This window comes from Lagenorhynchus albirostris, chromosome 2 (assembly GCF_949774975.1).
Source record: "Lagenorhynchus albirostris chromosome 2, mLagAlb1.1, whole genome shotgun sequence".
In the NCBI taxonomy this organism is placed as follows: domain Eukaryota; kingdom Metazoa; phylum Chordata; class Mammalia; order Artiodactyla; family Delphinidae; genus Lagenorhynchus; species Lagenorhynchus albirostris.
Window position 1 is genome coordinate 185,199,521 of NC_083096.1, and position 6,070 is coordinate 185,205,590.

General features: G+C 67.0%; 1 long non-coding RNA gene across 1 annotated transcript; it reads left to right on the forward strand.

The window, feature by feature from the left end:
• The first annotated feature begins 3,972 nt into the window (after positions 1–3,972).
• LOC132516400 (uncharacterized) lies at positions 3,973–5,793 on the forward strand. Its single transcript, XR_009539313.1, has 2 exons — positions 3,973–4,785; positions 5,687–5,793. It is a non-coding gene; the product is annotated as an uncharacterized LOC132516400 (long non-coding RNA).
• Positions 5,794–6,070: the final 277 nt, after the last annotated feature.

Genomic DNA, 6,070 nt, shown 5'->3' on the forward strand with positions numbered 1-6,070 from the left:
GGCTCCCGCACCCAGCACTCAGCCCAGACCTGCCTCGTGGGGGTCAGCTGAGCTGGTGCTTGGGGAGCTGAGCAAAGGACCTGGCCATGGTGCGTGGGAGTCGCTACTGGCCATGAGGGTGGGCTGGCTGCCTCACCTAGGGCCCCCAAGTCCTGCCCATCTCCCACTGCGGGCAGCAGCCCCAAAGTCCTGCCCCTGTCCAGGAGCTGCCCTTGTCTTCCTGGAGGGAAGGGAAGAGTGGGCCCCTTTCCTGTGCCAACCAGAGCCACCCAGATGCCCACCCCATGGCCCCGAGGCACTGCCAGACCCCCGCCCGCCCCGACACAGCAGGCCCAGCCTCAGCCGCGGACGAAGCCCTGTGGGGCAACATTGAGGCCGCCTGGCCTCTGGGGGCCCGAGCAGGGCAGTGGGCAGTCCCAGGAGCCAGGCGGTTGCTCAGGCCCACGTCTAGGCCCTGACCCCAGGCCGGGGAGACAAGGCTGGCTCTGGAGCCCCTGCCCCTGGGGGGAGGGAGACCCCGCCAGGCCCTACTCAGCACAAGCCCTGGAGGCCCAGAAGCAGCAGGAAGAAAGAGCAGGAATGAGGGAGGGACTCGTAGGCTGCCGCCACCGCCAGCCCCCCCCCATCCCGCCACAGGCTCCAAGCCCCTGCCTCTGGGGACACGTCCTCAGCCTGGAGGGCGTGCTGTGGGCACCTGCCCTGAGACCCGCCCCAGCCCGCAGGACCCTGGCCCCGAAGCGTCCTGTGCTGCTCCGGACAGAACGTGCCCCTTGCTGGCCACAACCCGCCGATCATAGGGTGGCCCTGGGCCCCGGGACGAGGGGCGGGGCTGCCGAGCTGGGTGTGAGGGGGAGCTGGGCCCTGGGCCCCGGGATGAGGGGCAGGGCTGCCGAGCCGGGTGTGAGGGGGAGCTGGGCCCCTTCGGGGACCCCCTAACGTGCCCTTGCCCAGCAGACGCTGCTGAGAGGCACCAGCTGGGCACAAGGGACAGGATGGGGGCAGAAAGGCAGGTCCTCGCCTGCAGGAAGGTCCCACCAGCACCTTCTAAAGACATCCTCCAGGGGCCCAAGCTGCCGGTAATGACAGTAGGACCTCTTCGGGGCCCAGGGCCCATGAGACACACTCACGTGCACAGGTGGCTCTGAGGGCACGGGGTCACCATCCCGTGTCACGGCAGGGCACACCAAGGCCGGGGTGGCCCGGGACCTGCCCAGCGCGCCGTGCGGTAAGGATGTGGGAGCCCGGGTGAGACCCAGCCGCCCGCAGCAGGGTGTGGGCAGGTGGCTGTGATGAGCCGTCGGGGTGGGGGGCCGGGAACAGGTGAGGGCTCTGAGGGCCAGACCCCAGAGACCTCAGTGGAGAGGTGGAGCAACAAGGGAGCCTGCCTTTGGAACACGCCCACTCGACCTCCCAGCAGCCCGGTGACCCTGAGATCCAGAGGGACCCCCACGTCCTGCTCCGCCCCACCGGGGATGTTCGCCCCTACAGCACCAGGACAGGCCCCATCCCCCTGTCCTGGGCCCACGGCCTCCCCAAACACACTCTCTAGGAGCAGGGCCTGCCCCACCCTGAGCCCCTGCCCAGGCCCTGGGGTCTGCCTCCTTTTGCCTGGGACCTGTCGCTTCCCCATTAGGAACCCCAGGCAGTGAGTGGTGGGCAGACTCTCAGTAAATCTTGGTGGACGGTCTGAGGGAGGTCTCTTGACACGAGGCACCTCACGCCAGGCCCAGCCACCGGCGCGGGGGCACGTATGCCCGGGCCGGTGCCGTGGGAGCCGCTCCTATGGCCGAGGGGCACCACACACGGCCGCTGCAGCCGCCCTGAGCCCCTTCCCCTCTCTGGGCCTGAGCCTGCGTCTCCAGGAGACAGAGGATAGCTGGGCTGGCTCTGGGCTTTCAGCCTGTCGCACAGGAGGTCAGGGGTCGCTGCACACCCCGGAGGGGAGGGGGCACGAAGGGCGGCGGCCCAGGCCTCCGGCAGGGAAGAAAGGATGGAGAGGCCGTCCTCAGAGCAGTGTCCGCCCCGGGTGAACGTCACGGGAAGGGGAGAGGGAAGGAGGACAGAGGGCAGCTGGTGCCCACCCCTCTAAGGCCCCCCACGCGGCTTCCCAGAGAGACTTGGGGGCTCAGGAGGAGTAGGGTGGGTCTCGGCCTACGGACCCCAGGCCCATCCACGGCACCCGGGCCCTGCTCCCTCCCTGGCCCCTGCCGCCCCAGGAGACCCCAGGCCCAGCCTCTGCAGTCCCCTCCTGCTGCACAGGCCCTGGGCCCCTCTCTCCTCGTAAAACGTCGGAGCCGCGCTCCGTTCCAGAGCAGGCCCCTCCCGCCCTCCTGCCGTCACTCCTGGCAGGCGCTGCAGTGAGCTCACTCATTACATAAGGCATCCGAGCTATTTCTTGGGGGACTGAGCTCCCCCTACACGGGGCTCCATTCCCCCCTTCCCTCTCCAACCATCAGCCATCACCAGCCAAGGGCACCTGGGCATGAGAGGCAAAAACCCCAGGCTCCCAGGGCGCCCCCGCGACCCTGCGTGGGGAGGGGGCTCCCCCCACCCCGCAGAACAAGGGTGGGAGAGAAGAGAGGGCAGCTCCTTCCAGATTCCCTGGGAGGGCTGTGGGCAGAGACGCAGCCCCACCCCCAGCCTCAGGCGTGAGGGGGAGGAAGGAAGGGATTTCCCCAGGGCACGAGGGTTCTGCCATCACCAGTCACTGTCCCAGGGATGGGGATGGGCTTGCCTCCCTCTGGGTCTGGGGCACCTGGGTCATCCGTGGGCCCCGATCCCAGCAACATGTCCGCCAGGACTTGCGTCTCCAGAGGAGCTGCAGCATTTCCCTTAGGTCAGGACAGAGGATGCCTGGCTAAGTGCCACTGGAGGCCCCAGCAGCACAGCCCTGCTTTCCAGAGGGGGGCACCGGCCCAGGAGCCCCTTGAGGCTGCAGGGGTCCTCCCAGGGGCAGAAGGGCCCGGGGACCTCAGACCTCCTGCCTCATTTCTGTGGCCGGGTACCACGCGGACGCAGTGGGCCCCCAGAGGACACAGCTGAAGGGGTGTCCAGACAGCGTGTGCTGGGCATTTCAGAGGGCCGAGCCGGCTCCTGGCCTGGAGAGGAGCAAGACAGGCCCCCTCGTTGCCTGGAAGGAAGCTCCGGGAGGGGCGGCCGTGGGGCCGGCGGGGCCGGGCCCATCGCGAGCTTCTCCCACGGGATGCCCCTTTCCCGCTCCTCTGGGCCCGGCGGCCAAGCTTGGGGCCCTGAGCTGTCCGCCCCTCGAGGCCGCTCGGTGGCCCGCGCTCGGGCCCCGCCTCGGGGGAAAGTGGCCCCGGCGCCGCCTCCCGCCAGCCCCGCCCGGAGGAAGCGGACTCCAGACGCCCCCGCCGGGAGTCCGGCGTGCACCACGCCCTGCTTGGGGACAAAGCTCCCGGCGGGCGGGCAGAAGGGACCCTGGGGACCGCGGGCCGGCGGGTGGCGGCCAAGCCGGAAGCCCCGCGGCCCCTCCCCCGGCTCCCAGCCCCCGGCCTCTGTCCTCCTCGAGAAACGGAGAACGAACGAGACCGTGTTTTCCTTTCTTTTCAGAGACTCGCGTTCTTGGAACTTACACCCTCTTGGGTTTGCTATTTTTACCCACCCTGAGCCTTCCGGTCTCCATGGCGACGCCTCCAAACAGCAGATTCCAGGCGGCAATGACGTCACCTTTCCCTTTCCTGCCGCCCAGGCCTCCCGCCGCTGCCGCCACGCGGGGCCGCCCGGCTGAGCCCCCGTGGGCCCCGCCGCCTCCCCGCGCCCGCTGCCCGCTGGCCAGGCCCTTCCCCGGGCCCCTCCGCCCCGGGCTCCCTGCCACGCCGCTGCCCTGTGGGAGCTGCCTCGCCCCGGCGGCCCCTGTGGTGACCGTGCTGGGGCCGTGCAGGCAGCAGGGGCGCTGGGGGCCCTGGGCCTGGTCTCTTAAGTACCAGCTGCCCGTGCGTGTTGGTCCCCTGGGCGAGGCTGTCACACTGCCCGGCCCCGGGGCTACTGCCCTCCCGGCTGTGTGGCCCACGGGCCTCAGGCTCCACACCTTGGTCCTGGTCTGGCTGCAGGACTGGGGCGCCTTGGTCCCTCCTCCTGGGCTGAGGTGTCCTGCAGTTGGTCTCCAGGCTGTGTCTCTATCTGGGCTACACTTTACCCAGCTGTCCCTTCGAAGCCCAGCCTGAGGGCTGCCCTCAGCCCAGACCGAGGGTAGGGACACTCAGGACTGCAGGTCCACACCACTCCTGGGCACTTGCCCTGTCGTGGACCCAGACGCTTGCCGAAACGGCTGAGAAGTCTTGGCCGGGCCTCGCAGGACGGGCGAGTTCGGCGTGGAGAGCCCCGCGTCCCTGCCACGGTCAGAAGAAGGAGTTCTTCCTCCGGCGGAGGAGTCCCAAAGAGCCAGGCCCCCCAGCCCCTGGGCCTGCAGAGGCTACCTTGCCTGGTGGGATGCCGGGGTCCCCTCCCCTAAGCAGGGCCTCTGCCTCCCCATTGCCCCACAGGGCCTGGGACGGATGGTATGAACCCCAGCCCCAGCCAGAAAGCAGACACTGGGTCTGGGGCCGAGGAGAAGGGGAGCAGGCAGGGCTGCGGGGGCGTCGTGGGGGGTCAGAGCCACTGGCACGGGCCAGGCCGAGAGTTGGGGCCACACTCTGTGCCGCCAGCACCCAGAAGGGCAAAGAAGACACTTCGATAGCTCATTAGCTGCCGTCCCTGCTCCCAGAAACAACATCGCAGGAAGGTGGTTTCAAGGCTCACATTCCTGCCCTCCTGGCTGCATTTCAGGTACGAAGTCCCAACGCGCCTCCGTCTGACACAGGCAGGCACACTCACAGGTCTGGACAGGAGGCAGGCCGGTGGGCGGCCCCGTCTCCAGAGCCCCACACAGACATGTTCACGAAAAGCTGTGCAGAGCACTTTCCTGGGGCCCACAGGTGGGCCTTTCCACTGCTCCCCCAGGAGCCTCTCCACCCTGAGGCTGTGTCCTCAGGCCTGGAGGAGGCCCTGAGAGAGAGGGCCCAGGCCGGAGCAGACCCGGGCCCTGAGCGGAGGTGGCTCGGGCAGGGATGCACATGTGGCCTGTCCAGTTAAGCACCTACCCCAACAAGCTCCGTCTGGACCAGAGACACAGGGTCTGGGAGCTGTGGGACAGTGAGGGGCAGGGGGCAGGCTTCACACTGAGGGGCGTGAAGGTGAAGGATGGAAGACCTGTGGCCTCAGAGCAGGTCAGGTGGCCGCCCCACCGTTAGCGCAGGCGCCCGCGCGGGACGCTGTGTGCCTCTGTCCTTCCACCCTTCTCCCTTGGATTTTTTTTTAATATTTTATTTTATTTTAACTTTTTTTGGCCGCGCTGCATGGTTTCTGGGATCTCAGATCCCAGATCAGGGATTGAACCCGGGCCACAGCGGTGACAGCCGCAATCCTAACCACGAGGCCACCAGGGACCTCCTCCCTCGGGGCTTTTATGTAAGGCTCAGACTCCTGGGACAGCCACTGCCCCGCCCTTGCCTTTGCACCCTTTGGACCCCCGCACAGGGGGCCCTGGTCTGAGCTCTGGTCAGCCAGACGCATCCTGCCCAGGCTAGGACCCAAGTGCAGGCCGGGGGCTCAGGCCCTGAGGGGCAGTGAGTGCTTATGGGTGAGATCCCATGCCAGGCGTGACTGTGAAATTGATTTCTTCCACCAGGTTTATCAAGGGCCAAACTGTGACAAGCAGAAAAGAATTCCTGTTCTCAAGTGCTTACAGTTTCATGGGAGACAATGAAAAATTAAATTTCCATATGTTCTATGTTAGCCGGGAGTATATGCTCTTAAGAATAGACCAGGGTGTGGTCCAGTGGGTAAGGCTTTGTGCTCCCAATGCAGGGGGGCCAGGTTTGATTCCTGGTCGGGGAACAAGATTCCGCATGCACGCCGCAACTAAGAGTCCATGTGCCGCAACTAAGAGTCCGTGTGCCGCAACTAAGAGCCCATGTGCCGCAACTAAGAGTCCATGTGCCGCAACTAAGAGTCCGTGTGCTGCAACTAGGAGTCCGCATGCCACAACTAAAGAGATCACGTGTGCCGCAAC